At 42.3% G+C, this 12,671-nt stretch overlaps 1 non-coding gene and 1 pseudogene across 1 annotated transcript; both read left to right on the plus strand.

Annotated features, from left to right (window-relative positions):
- Positions 1 to 10,057: 10,057 nt before the first annotated feature.
- Positions 10,058 to 10,460, plus strand: LOC116083414 (annotated as a pseudogene).
- A 1,498-nt stretch (positions 10,461 to 11,958) lies between these two features.
- Positions 11,959 to 12,106, plus strand: LOC116084049. The gene has a single exon (XR_004116013.1). It is a non-coding gene; the product is annotated as a U12 minor spliceosomal RNA (small nuclear RNA).
- Positions 12,107 to 12,671: the final 565 nt, after the last annotated feature.

Here is a 12,671-nt window from a genome sequence, read left to right on the forward strand (position 1 = left end):
CTCTCTGCCTCTCTGCCTCTCTCTGCCTCTCTCTGCCTCTCTCTGCCTCTGCCTCTGCCTCTGTCTATTACTCCTTGGCCCCTCACCTAATAGGAGAGGCTTATGCTTTGCCCCTGGCATCAGGGAAAAGACTGCAGACTCATCCCTTGGATCATTTGCTACCTTCCTGAGAGACTCGCACTCTTTTTCTCCAGCTGTGGAGCCCGGGATTCAACAGTCTTCCTTAAGTTGGAAAAGATGTGTCCCCGTTCAGGCTCAAAGTTTTCATCATCCTTAAGGGCTTGTGAGGCCGCCTCCAACAGAAGCTGCATAGGCTGCTGAGGGAAGAGTGTTTGAGAAGAAGGAGAAGGCGTTATATAAACCCTCAGTTTCAGAAGGCTCCACGCCTGTGCTGCCGACTGCATGTTAGAGCACATAGATCATAAGTGAGCAGCACACCACAAGATGCAAGCGCCAAGTGGGAAAACACCATTACTCACACCAGACACATATTTGTTTTTCTACATGCATTTGAAATACCATTGTTCCTCCAAACGTGTCCTGTGGTGCACTGCCATCCAAATCTGACCCCTGTTGGCAGGAAAAGGAGACCATCTGTCCGTTGTGTGGACAAGTTTCTCTAAAATAAAGGGTTGGGGTTTTTTGTTTTGTTTTTTCAGGGGAGGGGCTTGTTTTGGTTTTCATTTTGTTTTGTTTTGTTTTTCTTTCTTCCTTCCTTTCTTTTTTCTTTCCTCCTCTATAAATACTGCTAAGCTCAGCATCTCATGTTTGGGGCAATAAAAAGGAAATATGTACATTAAGCATTCAGTGAAGGAAAGTAAGGGCAGTCACAAAGCCATGTGACAGTCTTAGAAATGGCCAAAGTGAGCTGGAGAACCTCAGAGGTCAAGAGCACTTGCTGCTCTTCCAGAGGACCCAAGTTTGAGTCTAACACCCACATGACAGCTCCCAACTCTCTATAACTCCAGTTCTAGGGTACCCAACACTCTCTTCTGGCCTCTGTGGGCATAAGGCATATGCATGGTCTACATATATTCATGCAGGCAAAACACTCATACACATAAAGTAAAAATAAATAATCAAAAACAACAACAAAACATCCAGGTCTTTTCTACAAAATAATGCCCATTTCATCCTCTAAGTCCTAGAGACCATCTCAGATGAGGAGACAGAAAGATCATAGGAGCCAAAGAATGGGGAGGGGTACTGTAAAATACTATCTCCCAGCTATAACAGGGCCTCGGCAATCGAGAGTACACCGCAGGTCCGCCTACCTGAATAAGAGCTGCTCCCACAACACACAGGGAAGTTGGAGAGGAGCAGCAGGGTGGGAGATAAGAAAGGGTAACAGGAGTGAATGTGACCATGATACACCATGTACATGTATGAAACTGTCAGAAAGAAAAAGAAAAATGGACATTTGCTCAGGCACAGCCAATTGTCCGTTACTTCTCAAAGCTTTAGGGTACACTCAAGCTAGTCACCTGAATTTCCCAGAAGCCATAGCACACATAATTTGAACCACCACTTAATTCTCATGAATGATAAAGTAATTTGTTTTCTTGAGCATCAAATGGTCAGCGATGAAACAATTTACCTCTGTTGGTGTATGAGTAAGTCAGAAGTCACTGTTTAAGTCACTAGAAGAGAGTTAGTTTCCAGCTAACTAACTGTAATCCAAAGTTAGAAAACTAGAGAAAAGATATTTAGAACAGGGAACAAAACCTAACATACCCCATATGCAAAGTCAGTTGGTAAATTTATTACCACATGAGCATGAAGACCTGAGTTCAATGCCCAGAATCTAAGTGGAGTGAATTCTGTACCTGTAACCCCAGTGCTGTGGAGATGGGGACAGACAGATCCCCGGGGCTCACTGATCAGCCAGCCTTGCACAGCCAGCGAGCCCAGGCCAATGAAAACAACCTGGACAAGAACACCAAGTGCCTGAGGAGGAACAACATGTACCCTGTGCACACAGGTACACAACACACACACACACATGTGCACATATATGAACATAACACAAACATACACTCATCCTCATTCACATAAAGAAGAACCCCTTGAGAACCAAAATACAGAACTACTATTAGAAAATTGGAGAAAATACACAGACAATTCGTTATAGAATAGATATAAAGATGTCTCCCATGCATGAAAAAGTGCCGAAACTCAATTACATTTTAAAAAATCAAACAATACTAAGGTGACAATTCTCACCTAGCAACTCGAAAAAAATTAAATGTATCAACTCATGGTGTTGGTGAGTTATTGAGGGGATGGGCATTCTCCTGCATCGCTGTCAGGAGTGCGGATGGTACAGTGCTTCTGCAGGAAAACCAGATGATTCCTCAGAAACTCAAACAGGCCCCGGCCGTGTCACTTCTGGAAACTCACCCTGAAACTACAGCACCGAAAGCATAAACATAATTGTTCTTTACATGCTATTTACTATGTGTGCATAGATAGTGTTACTGGAAACCACCTCAGTAAGTATGCACATAAAAATAGCTAAATAAATAATGGTACACCCATTCACTGAATCAAATAGATGATGGTACATGCATCCACTTAATTACTAAGCAGCTATAAGAGCCAAGAAATGGCATTTTCTGAGGCTAAATGAGAAAAGGGAAATGCAAAAAGAAAAGCAAACAAACAAAACAACAAGCAAATGGGCTGGTGAGATGGCTCAGTGGGTAAGAGCACTGACTGGTCTTCCAAAGGTCATGAGTTCAAATCCCAGCAACCACATGGTGGCTCACAACCACCTGTAATGAGATCTGATGCCCTCTTCTGATGCATCTGAAGACAGCTACAGTGTAGTTATGCATACTAATAAATAAATCTTAAAAAAAAAAAAAAAAAAGCAAATGGCAGAGTTACAGCAGGGAGATGTGGACTGTGGAGCCAACCCAGTAACTAGAAAATGTCATACTCTCTGAAGGCAACTAAGTAAATGGTAACCTATTCTAGAAAATCTGCTTCTCATAGGAGCATGGGTTGGTAACTCTGCAACCTTTTAAAATATGTTTGGTTAGGACCAATGAGATGGCTGTGCGTTTAATTCCAACACTCAGACAGGTGAATCTCTGTGAGTTCAAGACTAGCCTAGTCTACATAAAGCTCCAGGACAGCTAAGGCTACATAGTGAAACAGACACTCCCTCTCCTGCTCCATTTCACTGTATATGAATGTGCGTAAGAAAGAGGGTGACAGAGAGGAAGAGAAAACAAGGAAGAGAGGAAGGGGGAGGGAGGAAGGGAAGGAGGGGAAGAGAGAGAGAGGGAGGGAGGAAGGAAGAGAAAGAGAGAAAAAGAGAGGGGGAGGGAGAGAGAGAGAGAGAGAGAGAACAAGTGAATATTTGTATTACAGTCTGTCATCCTGAGAGTGGAAAAAGAAGTTGTAAATAAGCTCAGAAATGGCACATTGACTTGGAAAAAGAGGAAAGAAGCCACAGAGCTCAAGATCCATAGATGTACATGTGACAAAACGAACAGTAACAAATAGATAAAAACATAGTGTGCTACACAGATTTCTTACTTCTGTCCATTAGAAGTGCTATAGAGCAATCAATGATGGATCCTTTTAGAAGCCATACATATTTTCAGGGCTCACATCTTAGTCCAACATCACTCTCTAACATGAAGAAAATTGTTTGGCTCTAGGGATGAAGTAGGAAGAAATGCAAATTGGGCCAGGAACATTGAATGATACCAACAAGGGAAGAAATGCTCCGGGGGGTGAGAAGGGGAAAAAGGGACAAAGGAGGGAAATAAGGGAAAAATGGAGAGAGGGAGGAAAAAGGGAAAGAAAAGAAAAATGTATGGGCAACATTCTGGGGACACAGAATGTAACCTTAGGAAAAACAAAGTATCTTTAACTCCAGACTCAAGAATGAGCAGAGCAAAGACAATGTCTCCCTAGAAAGAGCAATACAGCTGGGCCGTGGTGGCGCACGCCTTTAATCCCAGCACTTGGGAGGCAGAGGCAGGTGGATTTCTGAGTTCGAGGCCAGCCTGGTCTACAGAGTAAGTTCCAGGATAGCCAGGGCTACACAGAGAAACCCTGTCTCGAAAAACCAAAAAAAAAAAGAAAGAAAGAAAGAAAGAAAGAAAGAAAGAAAGAAAGAAAGAAAGAAAGAAAGAAAGAGCAATACTGAAGAAACAGAAACTTTCATTTGAACTTCACAACATTCATTGGTGCTAGCATGCTCAGCAGGTGCTAAAAGTAGTGGGTGGAAATATAGTCATCGACAGGCTATTCCTGCCAAAGACATATAACCGAAACCTAATGGAGAGGAAACGTCACACAAACCCAAACTGACAGAAATTCTGCAAAGTAATTGACCAGGATTGATCAAGTCACAGTCCTGAACGCTGGGAACTGGGAAGCCACACATTTCAGAGGCACTAAGAAGACATGACAGCTAAATGTGATGAAGGAGGGTGGACTGGGTCCTAGACCTGAGAAAGGATGTGGACTAGAAAAATCAGCATTCTGAGTGAGCAGCAGCAGACCGAAGTTGATTCCAGCTCTGAGCACCCTGCTGTGGTAATGGAAGTTGTTAACATCAGGACAAGCTTCCTGAAACCTCACCATTCTTGGAAGTTGTTAACATCGGGACAAGCTTCCTGAAACCTCACCATTCTTGGTGGTTTTCCATCAGACAGAAATGGTGTCAAAATAAAAATAAAATAGGAGTTGAAGACTCTAAAGCCATCTCTCCTCGAAGTGTCCACTTTAATCTAGTTCTCCAGAGAGCAAAGATGTGTCTCCTTGTTAGTCTAGATAGATACGTATAGATAGTCTGGACAGAGCAAGCTCTACCCTCTGCCATCGCTGCTAACACCAAGTCAGATGTTTGCCCCTCAGAGTCTGTGAATTCCAATTCCGAATTCCTACTTCTGTCCATTACAAGAGCTATAGGGCAATCCATGATCCAGGAGCAAACATTCGTTTTGTCTGATGCTGCACCCTGAGTGTCAGGCTCCTTCTCTATGCATCCCAAGTCTAAGTCCCAGCTCCCTTTGCCCTTAATCCAACTCTTCCTGAATAGATCCAGAATACCTACACACTTATCTCCTGCAGTATTTATAAAGAAATCCAGAGATAAGGACTCTATGTTACTCTTATAAAACGGATATTGGTGACACTGGGCATTAAATTATTGTCCCTCTGCCAAGTGGCCTTCACATCCTGTTTGCTAAGAGAAATTTGAAAGGATAGTGTGGCCTACTCGTAGCAGCACCAGGAACAGCCTTTTAGCCTTGAGCACAGCCAGCCAGCTGGGATTCTGTGGAAGAGTTTAGATGCGACTGAGACAACTTGGAAATCATCCATCAGCATGATTTAATGGGGGAAAGAGTGAGCCATGGAGACATTTCAGTAAGAAAAGTGTTTCTGTGCAAGCCTGAGGAACTGGGTTCAGATTTCCAGCACTCCTGTAAAAAGCCATGTGTTATGGTTCATGACTGTAATCCCAGCTCTGAGAGGTGGAGACAGGAGAATAGTGAAAGTTTCCTGGCCAGCAATTCTAGCCAATCAAATTGGCTCCCAGGTTCAGTGAGAAACTCTGTCTCAAAATATAAGGTGGAAAGCAACAGAGGAGGCCACCAGCATTGGACATATCATGTCTTCAAGCACACACAGTACGCACACGCATGCATGCACTAAACACACACACACACACAAGTGAATAAAGTCTCGTCACTAGAACCCTAGGCACCAGTAACACAGTGTTTTAACAAAACAAGAAAACATCATGAGGTATAACTGCAAGTGAGCTTGGTGGCTGGGGTGTAAACCAGAGATACCCTTCTAAGCACCTCGATTCCTACCTGTTGTGTTTAAGATATGAAGTGCTCCCTGAAGAGTTTGTACACTGAAGGCATAGTCTCCAGCTGCTGTATCTGGTGATCACGCCATGAGAACTCTAACGTGACCACTGCAGTGACTCATGGATGGAGTCATGAACCAATGACATTACGGAAAAGTGTTAAACACTTTTGGATGCGGGTGGAGCCTAGTTGCATCAAGTAGATCAATTGGCTGTATCTAGGGAAGATATTTTGTCCAGTAGCCCTGCTGTGCTGTTTCTCTCTCCTTCTTGTCCATCATGAAGTGAGCTATTTTGCCCCACACATGCTTCTTACCAATGATGCTCTGACCTCGTTCCACGGGCCCAGAGGCCATGGAGCCCAGTGACCGTGCACTGAAACTTCTGATGCTAAGAGCCACGTTAAACTTTTCTTCCCTTAAAGTGGAAGGAAGTTGGACCATGAGAAGTCCAAGTGAGGTTCTCTCCTTGAAAAAAATTAAAAAGGAGAGAGTGATACCCATTTCTTTTGCCTTCATGGGAAGTGTTGTAATATCAAATTTCATAACTTCTGTTTACTAGAGGCCTCTCCACATCTCAGCACTGAGAGCTGGTTTTCCATATGTGGATATCTTCAATAGCAGGAAGCCATTAAATCCTTAGCTCATTTTCCTTAGGTAAGTTTTTGTTTGTTTCATTTTGAGATTTTCTCTCTATGTAGCCTGGGCTATTCTTGAACCTATGATCCTCCTGCCTCAACCTGCTGAGCTTAATTCCATTTTTACACATTGACACAGTGGGTTGAAGGAAAGATCAATGTTACATAATTCACAAACTAATATATGTCACCTTTAGAGATGAACAGAACGACTTACAATGGGATTGGTGGCACATGAAGCCAGTGTGCTCACTCAGGTCTGGGATGGGAATCCTAATATCCTGTTTAGTAGGATTGAATCTTTCATAAAAATCCATATGGAAATGAAAAAGACCATTGAGAAGGGCTAATGATTAAGGAACTATGCAGACTGGATTCCTCGTGATGTGGGATGACTTCTTTCTACTCTTACCTTAAGAATATGTTGCTAAGCTCCCATAATAAGACCAGGAAGCTTCAGAAATGCCATCTCCCCTCCTGAAACTGACTAGAGAGAAATGACCCTGCTAAGAGAACCTAATGGCCTAAACTAAACTAATTTCTGCATGGCACGATGAAGTCTGGAGAAACTGAAAACAATGACCAAGAACTGATTTATAAAAGGCGTGCTTTCCAGCTCATTCAGCCACCTCAGCATGATCCAGACATCAAAAGCCACAAGAGGCATCACAAGAATGTCATTCCATTTTACTTATGAATGTAGATATTAAAAATCTCCAGTTAAATTCCAGCAAAAAAGCCAGCAACATATATACAAAGTCAGCAACATATACAAAGCATGATATACTGTGGCCAAGAGGAGCTTATCCTGGGAATGCAGGGGCTGTCTGCCATGAAATGCCAACCAATGCTACATTACTAGAATGAGGGAGAAATGTTACACAATTGTCTCAAATTAAGGAGGAAAAGTATCTGACAGAAGCTAATGCCCTTTATACTCACTAGAAGTAGAAGGAGACACTCTCATCTGTGAAAACCTCAAAACCAATGTCACATTTAATGATAAAAGAATAAAGTCTTCTTTCCTTGATGTCAGGAACAAAATGAGATGTCTGTTCTTCCATTTCTATTCAATCCTGCATGGTTCTGACCAGAGTTACACCAGGAAAGAAAATCAAAGGTGGGTGCCTGTATTATAAAGGAGAAAGGAAAGCTCCCAATTTCAACAACATACTTTTTTATATAGAAAATCCTAAGCACACAACTAAAAACCTATTAGAATCAGCAACCAAATTTAAGAGAATTGCAGGTTATAAACTCAATATAAAAGTCAGTTACATTTCTCTACACTAGAAAACTTACATTCCTGGGATAAATCCCATTTTGTCACAGTAGCTAGCCTTTTCCAGATAAGACCAGTAAGAAAGGGATCAGTAAGATAATCCAGCTGGTAAAGATGTTTGCTGCCAAACCTGGTGACTTGAGTTCAATTCCTGAAACCCACTTGATGGAAGGGAACTGACTCCTATAAGCTGCCCTCTGTCCTACACACACACACACACACACACACACACACACACACACACACACACACACACGATCACACACACAGGAATGCACTTGAGTGCACACACACAATATAGATAGATAGATAGATAGATAGATAGATAGATAGATAGATAGATAGACAGACATACAGACAGACAGATGGAAATGTTCACTCTCACTGCTCTTATTCGGCATCTTATTAGAAGCTCTTTGTGATGGGTAAGAAAAAGAAAATAAAAAGCATAAAGATTAGGAGGGAAGAAATAAAAAGATCTGTGCTTTCAGATAAAATGTCTGAGTAAGAAATCCCAGAGAAACACACACACTCAGACACACATACACATGCACACACACTCAGGCACACATACATACAGACACACATACATTAACACCACTCACACACTCAGACACACACATACATACACACACACTCAGGCACAATACACACATACACACACACACCAGCTCCTAATTAGAGCAAGCTTTCTGTGTACATGGTTAGTTCAGCAAAGGGCAAGTGGAATTTAAAATTAACACATTACCTTTTACATTATCACAAAAATAAAATGTTTATGCAGAAATGTACCTAATATCTTTAAGATCTTTATGAAGAAGGACACAAAACTTGGTGAAAGAAACCAAATAAATAAATGAGAATATTCCATGTATATAGTCAAACTCAGTATTGTCAAGGTGTCACCTTGTCCCAGCTTAAGCCACAGACTCAATGAATACTAATTAAGATGCCATGTTATGGGAACTGGAAAGATTGCTCAGTGGTTAAGAACATATTCTGCTCAGACAGGGAACCCAAGTTCAGTTCCCAACACCCACAACTGCCTGTCACCCCAGCTCCAGAGGACCCAACTCTCTCTTCTGGACTTCACCAGCACCAACACTCACACATACACACACTCACAAACAAAACCATACACATATTACTCATTTAAAGTAAATACCATCTTGTGTACATTGATAAGTTTACTCCAAACTTTGTCTGTGAGAAAGCAAAGAACCTGGAACAACTTACACAATACTAAAGAAGAAAGAACCAGAGGACCTTCACTCCCCCTTCACTTCAAAACTCACTGTGATGGAGCAGAATGGAAAACCCAGGAATAAACCCAACTGGACAGAAGAATCTCTGCCTTGGCTGAGTAACGGCAAAGTTAGTCCAACAGATGGCATGCTGAGGTGAATAGAATGTGTGTTCGAGCATTTAAGAATGTGGACACAGACTTGATACCGTTCAGAAAATTTAAAAGATGAATTGTAGACCCAATGCTATAAATCAAAAATAGAAAGCAGTGGGAGGAATTCTACGTGGCGGTGAGCTTGGCGGTCACTGCTTAGATGTAACATCAAAAACAGTCCATGAAAGAAAGAAGAATTGGTGTGGGAAAGGACCTCATTAAATTTTTAAAAATCTGTATTCTGTGAAAGATGATATTACGTAAATAAAAAGAAAAGCCACAGACATGAAGAACATCTTTCCAAAACACATATCCAGTGAAGGAACTGGTACCCAAGGCAAACAAAGAACCCTTAATAATTTAATCATGGGGCTGGAAAAAAGGCTCCATGCTCAAGAGCACTGGCTGCTCTTCCAGAGGACCAGGGTTGGCTTCCCAGCATCCACCTGGCAGTTCACAACCATCTGTAACTCCAGCTCTAAGGGATCCGATGCCATCTTCTGGCCTCTGCACACACTGCACCTATGTGGTGCACAGACATACGTGTGCACAAGCAAAACACCCAGACACATAAAATAAGAAAAAAAAAAAACTATAAAAAAACTCCCAGTTACTGTTGTAGGAATGCAGTGATCCTACTACTTTGAATGACAACTTAGCCGTTCTCTCATGGCGTTATTCAAATAAGTTTAAAACTTACACACATAAAGAAACCTGCACCTAAGTGTTTACAGCTGCTAAAACTTGCAAGCCAGGAGAATGTCCTTCAAGGGGTGAATGAATAAACTGTGGCTCATTCATTCAATGAAATATTATTATTCAGCAATAGGCTAAGGCCATCAAACGATGTGGAGAAGACTTTATTAAATGCATTTGCTGCTCTTTCTGCCATCTTCCTTTGCCATCACCATAGTGAGCATGAATGTTCTGGCTGATGCTCTTAAGAGCATCAACAACGCTGAGAAGAGAGGGAAAAGCCAGGTCCTCATCAGGCCATGTTCTAAAGTTGTTGTTCGGTTCTTAACTGTGGTGATGGAGCACGGCTACATGGGTGAATTTGAGATCATTGATGATCACAGAGGTGGGAAGATCATTATGAACCTCACAGGAAGGTTGAACAAGTGGAGTTATAAGCCCTAGATTTGATGTTCAGCTCAAAGACCTAGAGAAATGGCAGAACAGTCTGCTCCTGTCACAGTAGTTTGGTTTCATTGTGCTGACAACCTCGGCTGGCATCATGGACCATGAAGAGGCGAGAGGAAAACAAACAGGAGGGAAAATCCTGGGATTCTTTTTTTAAATGTAAAGCATCAATCAAAAGCCTTCGTGGACTGTGAAAAAAAATGCATTTGCTGACTGAAATGAAACAACCCATGGAAGGTGCATACTGCACAGGCCGAGGTATGCTGAGCTTACTGTTATCTGGCTCACTTTCTCCAAGTTTAAGGGACACTACCAGTCTAAATGGCTTCAAGCAACATTTATGGTTTAAAATATGTTTGATGTTTTTTTTAATGTTTTCTGGATTTCTGAGTGTTGCTATAATTTTGCTTTGAGTATTTTTAGACCAACTTCCCAGCCACCATAAGGGGAGCAACTTTGCTACACCTTGTACCCAGAGACAGTGGGACCAAGCAATCGTGGACTGAAACATCTGAAATTATGAGACATTAATTTTGCATTAATCTTTCCTTGTTATAAATTGATTTATCTTGGGAATTTGATATGGCCATTGGGAAGCTATATTCTCAACATGTTAATAACTTAGAGCATCAAAGGTTTAATCCTTGCTCTTATTATATGTTCACCATGTAACTAATGTCTCTCGCTGGTCCTTGACACCTCCCCTCTGAGATTAAGTGATTTTTTTTTAAAGCAGTTTATCTAGCAAATGGCTTTGCTCACAGCAGAGATGAAATAACTTGATTTAACCCTGCTTTTGGGAGGTATGGGTGGCTTGTCCACATATATGTCTGTGTACCATCAACATGCCTAGTGCTAGAGGAGGTCAAAGCGCGGCTTAGATGCCATGGAGCTGGGGTTACAAAGGGCGGGGAAGCACCATGTGCGTGCTAGGAGGATCGTCTGGAAGAGCAAGTGCTCTTAGCCTCTGAGCCAGCTCGCCAGCTCCATGGACTTGATATTAAACACTACTTATAAGTTACATGTTGTCACTTCTTGAAATAAGTCAAACCAGAATGGGGAGGCCTAAGGCCTAAAGTCAATTCATATCCAGTCAGGTGGAGATCTGGAATACATACACCACAGGGTTTGCAAATGCATAGGGGAAAGTGCGACCTGTGAACCAAACTGTTAGCCAGGCTTGTCTTTATCTGGCTGACTCACCTTTTCTCCTTTAAGTTCTAGATCTGTCCAAATGGCCTGAGGCTTGAAAGGGTTAAATAGTTCCTTAGCACAATACTTGCCTCTAGGACAGGCAAGATTGCCACGAATCAAGATAATCTGAGCTTAATCTTGTGAAGCCACATGGTAGAAGGAGTGAACTAACTCCTACAAGTTGTCCTCTGACCTCCACACACATGCTGTAGCACTTGGGTGTTTGTACATGTGTGTGTGTGCTTGTATGTGTGCATGGGTTTGCATGCACAGACATAACATATTTTAAAGAAATAAATGTAATTATTACTTAAAATGTTTCCAATTTAAAACCAGTTACACTGTTGAAAATGTCTCCACTGTGGCCGGGCATAGGGCCACACAGTTCCTGTACCAAAGGCTCAGGAGCATTAAGGAGGACGAGGCAAGGAGATGGTAAGAGCCAGAGGACAAGCAAGCCAATACCTTAAACTTATGAATAAGGAAAATAATAATTCCAGGTGATGCCAGAGTCCTCACTGCTAATGTGAGAAGTTTTGAGCTGGTAAAGGTTGTCCCTTAAGGTGACCGCCTACTTTACAGGATGCCTGGGTGAAGCATATCAGCCTGACCCCCTATCAATGCTGGGCAGTGACAGAGTACACCTTTAATCCCAGTGCTCTGGAGGCAGAGGCAAGTGGATCTCTGAGTTTGAGGCCAGCCTACTCTACAAAGTGAATTCCAGAACAGCAGAGCTACACAGAGAAATCCTGTCTTGAAAAAAACAAGGCGAGGGGGGGCGGGGGCAGGTGTGGAGAAAGAGAGAGTCTGTTGTGAGATTGTGTCTCATGGAAATGACAGAAAAGCTTCATCCAATGTCCTAGGAACAGGCTCCTGAAGGTTAGAGTTGATGTGGTGGAGCCATAGCAAAGGCATGGCAGCAGGGACAGCTGAGAGCGCACATCTCCAACCGGTTTCAAGCAGGGAGGCAGAAAGCACTAACTGGGATTGGTGTGGGCTTTGGAAACCTCAAACCCACCTTCAGTGACACAGCTCCTCCATTAAGGCCACACCTCCTCATTCTTGGAGAACTATTCAGTCCTCTGGGAATCAAGCATTCAAATATGGGAGCCATTCTCATTCAAACCACAGTACCTGGGATAACTTAACAATATTGCTGCTAATCAAGTCTACA

This window comes from Mastomys coucha, unplaced genomic scaffold (genome assembly GCF_008632895.1).
Source record: "Mastomys coucha isolate ucsf_1 unplaced genomic scaffold, UCSF_Mcou_1 pScaffold8, whole genome shotgun sequence".
In the NCBI taxonomy this organism is placed as follows: domain Eukaryota; kingdom Metazoa; phylum Chordata; class Mammalia; order Rodentia; family Muridae; genus Mastomys; species Mastomys coucha.